Genomic DNA, 10949 nt, shown 5'->3' with positions numbered 1-10949 from the left:
CCTCTCTCTCTCTTTTTATTTTTTATTTTTTTTAAGATTTTATTTATTTATTGGACAGAGAAAGAGAGCACAAGCGCGAGCAGGGGGAGCAGCAGGCAGAAGGAGAGGGAGAAGCAGGCTCCCCTCCGAGCTGGGAACCTGATTCAGGGTTCGATCCCAGGACCTTGGGATCATGACCTGAACCAAAGGCAGACACAACCAACTTAGCCACCCAGGCGCCCCAATCACCTTTTAAAACCTTTCTATTTGTTATATGTGTTTAACCCTCCCCGTGCTGTCCGGCCCTTTATAGATAAGTCTATAGAGATTCAGCAAGGTAAGTACACTTGCTCAAGATCACACAGGGGGATGGGGCAGGGCTGGACTTGGAATCTAGGTTTTTCTGCTCCAGAATAAGCAGAAGGTCAGAATTCCCCTGCAGAGGCATTTCCAGGCTCTCTCAGCAACTAAAGTTAAGTCCCCACCCCAGTGCCTGCCAAGGTGGAGATGCCCCTTGCACTCAACAGCGACTTCTGCACTACTGGCCTTCCTCACCCAGGGCTTCCTGGAAAGCCCCTGCCCTCCCGTGCCCACCTCCTCCCCAACCCCCATCCAGAAGCCCTCCCTGGCTGATAACATCCCCCATGGCTGGGCACCAGCTGGAAACAGGACACGTGGCTGAGAGGGACAGTGTTATCTGGTTTCATCCCATGATTGTCCAAGGAAGTAGAGGGACCAGAGAGGGTCATGGTGGCAGTGGCGAGGTCAGCCTGTGGAGCCCTGCAGCTCTGTGTGAATGGGAGGAAGAGATTTCCAAGCTCTGGCCCTGCTTTCCCATCTGTAAAGCAGGGTCACAGTAGGGTCTGTCTCAGTGGCATGCGGGGCAACTCAGAGCAGGTGCACGTGCTCCGTCGGCACCCAGGTCACCGTCACCCTTCCAGCTGTGTAGCCTGCATAGCCTTCAGCTTCTGTCTCCCCTAGGTCCAGCCTCTCTGCACTCCAGCTGGATGGGCTCTGAGGGACCTGGGGGGTCAGGGAGAGCCCACAAGCAGTTCCTGCTCCTCCTTGGCCTCCCAGCTCACCCGTGCCGCCACTGCCATGCAGTCCACCTCCTCACCCCCCCCATCCGAGCCCCCATCTCCGGCATCAGCCTCCCCTTTGAGCACCGCTCTCTCCATACTTGCATCTCCTTCTTGCTACCCGGCCCGTCTTGCTTTCTGCTGTTCCAAGTCTTTGCACACGCAGTTTCTCCTGCCTGGCCCCCACCCGCTTCCCCTGGCTTCGCCAGCCAGCACTTAAGTGCAGGTGGGGAGAATGCGCCTTCTTTCCAGGGCTGAGGGAGGAAATGCCCCCACCACCTTCTGGTTTTCCACTCAGTTAAGGACCTTTCTTTATCCAGGGGCACCTGGGTGGCTCAGAGGGTTAAGCCTCTGTGTTTGGCTCAGGTCATGATCTCAGGGTCCTGGGATCAAGCCCCATCGAGCCCCACATCGGGCTCTCTGCTCAGCGGGGAGCCTGCTTCCCCGCACCCTCTCTCTGCCTACTTGTGATCTCTGTCTGCCAAATAAATAAATAAAGTCTTAAAAAAATCAAGAATAGGCAAAACTAAAAAAAATAAAAGTAAAAGGACCTTTCTTTATCGGATGTTTGTTTTTTCCAAAATAGTAAATGCCTGCAGGAAACAAAAGGTCTATACAGGAATGGATATGAAGAGTGAGGAACACTTTCCCCCCCGCCCACTCCCCAGAAATAACTAAGCTTAACAGTACGTTTCAGACCCTTTTTGTAAATTTACACCCTACATACATGTGTTCCGTGTTCTTAAAACACAAAGTGCGATCAGGCTATACGTATTGTTCCACAACTTTGCCCCTTCCATTAGAGCTCAGGTTTGCCCTATGACATGCCCAGGTGGTGGTATTTTATTTGCTTGTATTCTATCTGTGTTCAGTTGGGTTTGTTCTGTTTTGTTTTTTGTTTTTTAAGATTTTTTTTAGAGAGGGGTGCCTGAGTAGCTCAGTGGGTTAAAGTCTCTGTCTTCGGTTCAGGTCATGATCCCACGGTCCTGAGATCGAGCCCTACATCGGGCTCTCTGCTCGGCAAGGAGCCTGCTTCCTCCTCTCTCTCTGCCTGCCTCTCTGCCTACTTGTGATCTCTCTCTGTCTGTCAAATAAATAAATAAAATATTTTTTTTTAAAAATATTTTTTTTTAGAGAGCACACGCAGAGGGAGAGGTGGAGGGAGCGGGGAGAAGCAGACTCTCCACTGAGTGGGGACTCCCACGCAGGGCTCGATACCCAGGACCCCGAGATCATGACCTGAGCTAAAGTCACACACTCAACGTACTGAGGCACCCAGGAACCCCCATGTTAATTACTATAAAGAGCACATGACAATTTTTTAAAATTATGCCCAACATGGGGCTCCAACTCAAAGGCCAAGATCAGGAGTCACAGGAGTCACACCAACTGAGCCAGCCAGGTGCCCCATTCAAAAAAAAAATTATTATAAGTAACACATGATGGGGCTCCTAGGTGGCTCAGTCAGTTAAGCATCCAACTCTTGCTTTTGGCTCAGGTCATGATCTCAGGGTCGTGAGATCGAGCCCCACGTCTGGCTCTGCACTCAGCGTGGAGGCTGCTTGAGACTCTCCCTCACCCTCTGCCCCTCCCACTCGTGATCTCTCTCTCTCTCAAATAAATAAGTACATGTTTTTTTTTTTTTTTAAATAACACATGACTAAAAAAAATAACACATGGTAACTAGGCTTGTCTGCAGATCGTAGCACACCTGCGGGAGAGTTTGGGGAGGAGAGATCCCTGGAATTGGAACTTCACCATCTCAGAGAGTCCCTCTCATGGATTCATCCTGTCTGGCAAACTTGGCCCTACCTTCCCCGACACCCCCTGCTACCGTAGCCCTCCCCTGCTCCACGAGTGCTGGGCCCGGCATAGAGAAGGCCTCCAGTGCAAGCTTGATGAACTAATGACCAAGTGGATGGAGGAGTGAACGAACAAGCCAGTGAGGCTTCCCTCCCCTTTGCTATCCCCTGAGGATTCTCTCCAGGTCAGATTACAACCCTCACATCCGGCCTGTAGTGGCTGCCTCCTCACTGGCCTCCCAGCCTCCAGGCCTGCCCCGCACAGTCACCCACTCAGTGGCCCGCCTATATTAGCGTCTATTTCCTAGGTGCTGCCGGGGGCTCCCCAGCAGACTTGAGAGTGGGCGTGAAGTCACTTTGCCAAGAGTGTGTCTGCCCAGTAGGGAGCTTCGGCCAAATCTCTGTGGCTCTGAGCACATAAGTGCCAGGTCGTGAGCAAGCCATGTCCTGTCTCTGGGCCTCAGTTTCTCCTTGTTTTTTTCATTCATTTAACCAATATTTATTGAGTGCCTGCTTTGTGCCAGGCCTATAAGCCAGGGCCAGGAATGACTACATGCCAGACTGTGTACGAACCAGAGGCCACACACAGACCACACCCAGCAGGACTCGTGGAGTGCAGTAGGTACCCAATAAATGGTAACCATGGCCGTAACCCTTGACAAAGACTGGGGAGAGGCCCCCGGAGGAGATGACGGTAGGGCTGGACCTCTACAGACAGTTGGGGCTTCGCAGGGAAAGACAGAGAGGAGGGCATCCCACATGAGGGCATGGAACAAGTGAAGGGGCAAAGGCAGAAAACCCTATGTGACTCCAAAGGTCTGGAGAGATGGCTGCAGAGACCCAGAAGCCAGGACCAGAAGTTAGGACTCCATCCTGGCCTCCGGGGCTGAGGGAGGAAATGCCTCTAGCAGCTGCTGGCCCTAGCCTGGGTAGGGTGTCCCTGGGGAGGGACAATGGGCAGGAGTCTTGCTTCATGTTCTCCCACCAGCCTGGCCCCTTTATAAACTGACATCCTCCCTCAGGGCACCAGCAAGATGGGGCTACTGTGGACCCCATTCTCCCTTTATACTCTCCTTGCTTGGGAAGCCGGCCTGCCTAAGGACCCAGGGCCACCCCAGCTGCCCAGGTAGCAGCCTAGGATGTCCTCCCCACCAACCGTCACTCCTTCCCCGGGTGTCCTTCTCCCACCCAGGCGCATTAGCCTCAAGGAGCAAAGGAGTTTGATCATTTGGGCTCTGCGCTGTAAATTTATGCAAATAGATGCAAATAGTGCAAACCCTTGACCCTTGGCAGCTCTGGAGGCAAGGGTCCTGACAGCTGGAATCTGGGAGATGGAAAGAGAACCACATATCTGGAGGAGATAAGCCCACTCCCCCATGCCCAACCTGGGGCCGCCCGGCCCTGCATCTTCCTGCAGAACCCAGGAGCTGGAAGCCAGCAAAACTGTCTTCCAGTTGTCCTGGAGCCCCAGGAAGTCGTGGAGAGAAAGGGGCTCCAGGCCCTTAAGCTAAGGGATCCCTGGAAGCAGGCAGGGACCTGGAGGGAAATGAGGCTGGGGATGCAGCAATTACTATCTCTGCTGAGAGGCCATGACCAAGGGGCAAGGAACCCAATGTGTGCCGGGCCCCAGGCTGGGCTCCCAGCACCCCAAGGTTGGCTCTGTGAGGTAGCTGGTTCTCCCCCGATTTTGCTGAGTGGGAAAGTCAGGTCTGAAGACGATGAGCTGGGCGGTCATGATCTCAGAGCCAGTAAGGAGCCACTTCTGGCTCTGTGTCCCTCATTGCCCTGGGCACAGGGTGGGACTTAAGGCACCTTGGCCTCTGGCCTTTTGGGGAAACATGGACCACCTGGCAAGATGGGCCCTGGTGGCCGTCCTCTGCTCTCTTTGTTTTCTGTCCTGAGGACTAGAGAGGGCTGTCTCTGCTTGGCTGCTGTTGAATGAGCCACTGGGAAGGCTGGAGAAATGGGGAGGGTGAGGAGAGAGGTCTGGGCACCCTCCCCTCTGGTGTGTGGACCTTGGAAGTACTCAGACTTCAGAGCCAACACTCTGCCTTTTCCTCTGGTTCACAGAGCCAGGAACACGGCCTCAGGCGGTGCCGGTGGCCCAGCCCTCTGTAGAGAGTCTCTTCAGGTCCCCAGAGCTCCCAGGGTCCCACCCTTGGCCTGTTCCATTGCCCGCAGGGTGAGGGTTGGGGACTGCCTTGGCAATTCCTGTCAGCTCACCTCCCCTTCCATAGGCCCCAGAAGCTGTCAGGAGCTGCTGAGCCGGCCTGCCACATTGAGTGGCTGGTGCTCTCTGAGCCAATGGAGGGCAGAGCCCCCCCCCAGCTTTTTGTGATGAAGACACCAAAGAGGGCCGCGGGCTGGTGAGAGTGTCTGGAGGCTCAAAGGGCTTGAGGCCAGGTCCAGTGGGTGCTTTTCTCTTGGCCCCTAGGGGGAGCCAGAGCCCACTGGAGAGGCTGCCCTCCTCCCCCACCCCTGCATGACCAACTATTACTGAGCCCCCAGAGGGTCTGAAGAAGTCTGAGAAGGCTTCTCCGAGGCAATGCCGTTTGAAAGGGCCTTGAATGCTGAGTAGAAGTTCTCTAGATAGATGGGGGTGCTGAAGGGCATTCCAGGTAGCCAGAAAGACAAACACACAGGGAGGCAGGAGAGGCCAAGAGGGTTTGAGGAGATCCTGTGAATGGACTGGTACAGGTCAAGCGTGGATTTAGGGCCTCCGCAGAGGCTAGTTCATGGAGGGCACGGGATGGCTGACTGAGGAACGTGGGAGGCGATGGGGAGCCATGGAAGCATCATAAGCAGAGGGCGGACCCAGTCAGACTTCTATTTTAGGAGAAAGACTCAGATTGCACTGTGGAAGGTGGTCTGCAGCCATGGATGGGGTAGAGGCAGGGACGCAGGTTAGGAGGACCACAGGGGTCTGGGCCACCGTGGAAGGAGAGGCCCTTAGACTGAAAGATATTGAGGAGAGAAACTCTGTAGCAGGGGGCGCCTGGGTGGTTAAGTGGCAAAGGGTTAAGCCTTTGCCTTCAGCTCAGGTCATGATCTCAAGGTCCTGGGATTGAGCCCCACACCGGGCTCTCTGCTCAGCAGGGAGCCTGCTTCCCCCTCTCCCTCTGCCTGCCTCTCGGCCTACTTGTGATTTCTGTTAAATAAATAAATAAAATCTTAAAAAGGAAAGAAAGAAAGAAAGAAAGAAACTCTGTAGGGCCTGGCGACTGCTTGGCTTGCGGCGGGAGGTGGGGGGCATCAGGATAAGGCTGGGACGTGAGCATGGGACTCTGGAGTGACTTCTCCGCTATAAGATCTTCATTTCCCTACTAACTTAAAGCAGGTTGTTTTGAACCGACTCTCAGCAGGACTGACCATCCTCCAAGGGCAGGCCTGACTTTTCTGTCATTTTAGTCACCCAGACTCACATGTCATCAACAAGCCCCCAATCCAAAGAGGGGGCTGGTGTCTGTCCACCCCTCCCAGTGAACCCGTTCTCCACGGCCACTGCTCCCTGCTTCTCTTCGTCTCCTGCCCAGCCTGGAAAATTGGCAATGCAAATTGCTGTGTTGGTAGGCCTTCTCTGCCTCCCTAAGTGTTCCAGAAGCAACAGAATGGCTCTGCTCTTGGTCCTACAAAGCAGGTTTTGGGAGCCAGGAGTCTGAATTCTGGCTGGGGAATGAGAATTTGCACCAGTTCACTCTGCAGGGTAAGTTCCCAGCAGGGCCCCTGGAGCCTGGGGGTACTGGGGAGGGCATTTTGCTGATACTCTGGGATCTGAGAATTCCTCTGTCCCTGCCTCCTCCTTCCCCCCAGGGACCTGGGAGCTGCAGGGGGAGCTGGAGGACTTTATTGGCAACCACACTTTTGTTTTTTTGTTTTTTTTTAAAGATTTTATTTATTTATTTGACAGAGAGAAATCACAAGTAGATGGAGAGGCAGGCAGAGAGAGAGAGAGAAGCAGGCTCCCCGCTGAGCAGAGAGCCCGATGCGGGTCTCGATCCCCGGAACCTGAGATCATGACCTGAGCCGAAGGCAGCGGCTTAACCCACTGAGCCACCCAGGCGCCCCGGCAACCACACTTTTGCCCACAATGAGGCCTCCTGCCTCCCTGGGGAGTCAGATCGCTTCCAGCTGGTGGGGGCAAGATCTCAGAGGGCACAGCAGGCACGTGAGCCTAAGGTGGCTCAGAGCAGGAGAAGAAGGGGAGGGAGAGGAGGGAGTCAGGATCCTTTCCCAGTGCTACCATGGCCTCCATAAATGACCCAGGGCAATTTCTTCCCCTCTGTGGGCCTCAGTCTCCTCATCTGAGAAATGGCAATCATGAGACAGAGTGGTGCAGGAGTGAACACGTTGGGCTCAGGATGCAAAAGTTCTGAGTTTGAATACGGCTCTTTCACTTACTACTAACCATGTGACCTTGGCCAAATGCCTTCCGAAAGGTCAGTTTCCTCCCCTGCAAAATGGGCAAGGAGGCGAGGAGGGAGGCTGTGGGACCCATCTGAGGCCCTGCTGAGTGTCTGTGTTATCTGCCTCGGAAGAGGAACCGGGAAAGGGTTTTTTGGTTTTGGGTGTGTGTATGTGTGTGCATTTTCTTCAGAGAACCAGTAACTGTTGAGAGACTTCCAAGAGGGAAGTGGTTATGAGGAGGTGCCTCAGGATGCCGCTTGCTGGGGGCAGGCACTGGGAAGTCCCTCCCTGCTCTGTCCCACCTGACCCTGCAGAGTTGTTCAGGCTGCTGGTGGGAGCTGGGGATTTGGGGAGGGGACAAGGCGGGGGTCAGGGGAAGGAGCTAGTGGCTTTGGAGCCACAGTCCTGAGTTCAAGAGCCTGTAACCCTGTGACTGGCCAAGTGATCTGGGAAAAACCTGTGGCTCCGAAGGGCTGCTGTTTTCTGCCAGGGCCTGCTAACACCCACCTCATGGTTGCTCTGAGACCCCTGTGAGAGCATCTCTTTAAGGGTGCCTGCATGGCGTCCCACTCCAGGATGACTCCATCCCCTCCTGGCCAGCCGGGGGGCTTCCTGAGCTTCCATAGTGGGGAAATGGGAAGCCCTTTACCACCCATGATGCAAGCAAGAGCAAGGGTGCTGTGATTGTCCGTGGTGCTGGGTGGGGCGGATCGAGCCACCAGTCCAGTTTCTTGGAGGCCACCGCCCCCAAGTATGGCACCAATTGGGCCTCAGGCCAGGGCGTGGGCCACCCTTACTGCAAGGTTCACATGATGCTCACCAGTATAACCTGGCAGCAGGTCCCCTTATCTCTCCCATCCCCTTATCTCTCCTGTACAGCTTCCGGACCCTCAACTATCCTCCCCATTGCTAACTGCCTCTGCTCACCTGTCCTCATTTAAAAATAAAATTACTTTAACCCTTTCCTGAGTTGTAGGACTCTTCTGGCTACTGGGAAAAACCCAGGAGGGCAGAGCAGAGACACGGGGTTCAGCTCCATTCAAGGAAGACCTTCCTTCCAGTCAGGAAGATGGAAGGGTTGGTCTCGTAAGGTAGTGAGGCTTCCACCCCTGGAGGTATGCAAGCCAAGGTCAGAGGAGCATGTAGTGAAGGGCTTGGAAGGATTCAAGCATCCACTGACAGCCCCCAGTGCCCTCCAGGTCCTACAGGTGGATGGTTTTGTGGGGACACCTGTACATCATCTCACCCTGTTAACCCGTGTCTGGGCCTTCTAAGTCATCTGTTTTCCACACCTGCCTCTCTTGCAAGCCAAGTCTCATTCTCTGCTACTTCCTGCCTGTCCCATTCGGGACTGGTTTGAACTCCGAGTCAAGCCAGGGAAGGTGCATTTTACTTCCACAGGGTAACAGTCACCAAGCAGTTAACTTGCTAGACTCACATTCTAGAAAGTGGCCGAGCAACACACACTTAAGACTGTGATAACTCCATCGGGCTCTCTGCTCAGCAGGGAGCCTGCTTCCCTCTCTCTCTCTGCCTGCCTCTCCATCTATTTGTGATTTCTCTCTGTCAAATAAATAAAATCTTTAAAAAAAAAAAAAAGGGGGGGTGCAGCTCCCCCTGGTGAAAGGGCCAAGGCCTGGGCTCAGATGCCAAGTACCATGTTCCTGGCAGGCTGAGAAGACCGCTTCCCCCATTCTGGTTCTTCCCCACCTGCACAGCAGGGCCCCAAAGGATGTAGGCTCTTCATGTGTTCTGCACACCCTTCTGTCTCTGGAGATGCCTTCATTCAACAGATCCCCGCCGGGCAGTTCCTGCAGTTCCTGCAGTTCCCAACTCCCCCCTAGTCCCGGCCTGGGCACACACCCTATAGGTGCCCGCTCTGAGCCATCCACACTGGTTGGCCTGCGCGGGGGCACAAGTTGTTCCGGAAGCCGCCAGTCTCAGTGGTTCTGGCGGTAGAGGAGGGAGGGGAGAGGCCAAGTCCTGGGGCCGCGAGGGAGCGGCGCTGCCCCAGGGCCGAGGGTGGAGCTTTCCCAGTTGGCCGGGAAAGGGCTGGGCCCGCCCTACATGTGAGGGCAGGGGAGAGCGACGGTAGACTCTTTCCTGCGGTGTCCCGGTGGTGGACACGCCAGGACCGATTCCCGGGATCCCCTACGTGACTCTGGGCCGCGGATCACTGGATGTCCCAGATTCTCTGGACCCAATCCCCGACTTCAGATCCTCAGGACCTTGCAAGTCGGACCCCAGATTTCGCCCTGGGCTCCAGATCCCGGAACAGGACTTCTGGCAAGAGTTTGGATTTCCAGATCCCGTACCAGGTTCCCGATCCTGAGATCCCTGGATCCGTAGCCACTGGCTCCTGCCCCTCCCCGGGTGCCCACAGCCGGGCGCCCGACACCCGAGCGCCCCCGCACGGCAGGGCCGTGCTTGCGGTCCGGAGCCCTGGAGCGCGCTGGCAGCTGCTGGCAGGACCCGCTGGCCGAGGCGCTGAGCCGGGGCCGGCCCCATGCCGCTCCCCCGGGCCGGGGCTACGCGCGAAGCCGGCCGCTCAGCGTGGTCTACGTGCTGACCCGGGAGCCGCAGCCCGGGGTGGAGTCCGAGGCGGAGCCGCTGCCCCTGCGCTGCTTGCGCGAGGCCTGCGCGCAACTCTCCGGGCCGCGGCCGCGACCGCAGCTGCGCAGCCTGCCCTTCGGGACGCTGGCGCTGGGAGACACGGCAGCGCTGGATTCCTTCTACAACGCCGGTGAGCTCGCGCTGGGGGCGGGCCCGGGGCCCGGGGCGGGGCTTAGAGTCCGGAGGAGGGCCGAAAGGGGCGTGGTTCGGCGACGCCGGGGAGACCTCGAGACTGGTGTGGGGTCCGGGGGACACAAAGTGAGCTAGGCTGAGGGGTTCGAGATAGGGGCACGATAAAAGCGGAATTTAGGGGATCTGGAGCACGGCCGGGCTCGGGCTGGGACCTCGTAAATCCAGGCCCGGAGCCTTCGGGGTTCAGGGTTGGGGCTTATAGCACTCTGGAGTCGGCACCGTGCCTGGGGAGCGAGGTTAGGATTGCGGCGAGGCTGGGAGCGGGTCAGAATGTAGTATCTCAAGAGTGGGGTTGGAGGGCTCAGCCTCAAATTGATCTCGCGCGGAGCTCGTGAGGGCGGATCCGGGGAGGTGGAGCTTGGACTAGGGAAAGGGGCGGTCCTTGGGGGGGGCGCTGGAGTCCAGGGGCGGTAACACACTACTTCCGAGGATCGGTCTAGAGAGGCAGAAAGAGAAACGAAGGGACCCTTCGGCGCGGGATTCTGGGCGAAGGAGTTTAGGTTATGAGGCCCCAGAAGTTGCGAGGTAGTGGGCGGAGCTGGAGGCTGAGCAGGGTTGCTAGGGGGCGGGGCCAGAAAGGTGGCTAGTCCCGTGCTGGTCACCCCTCCCTTCCGTCAATCCGGACGCCCCGCCCCGACACTTATTTGTTCATCCAGGAGTCTGGGAACCAAGCTTATCTGACCGCCCTAAACTCACAGCCTAAAGATGAAGGCTGACTCGACCTCGAGGACACAAAGACCCACACAGCCTTAGACTCCCACGTCGCACATATGTTGACACACCGGCCCTCACAGACACTGTCACACACAGAGATAGAAACAGCTCTACACACGGGCACAGCACCGTGCCCCGTACCCGCAGGCTCTAAGCAGTGGAATGA

This window comes from Neovison vison, chromosome 2 (assembly GCF_020171115.1).
Source record: "Neovison vison isolate M4711 chromosome 2, ASM_NN_V1, whole genome shotgun sequence".
Taxonomy (NCBI): Eukaryota; Metazoa; Chordata; class Mammalia; order Carnivora; family Mustelidae; genus Neogale; species Neogale vison.
Note: the sequence above shows the minus strand (reverse complement) of the source record.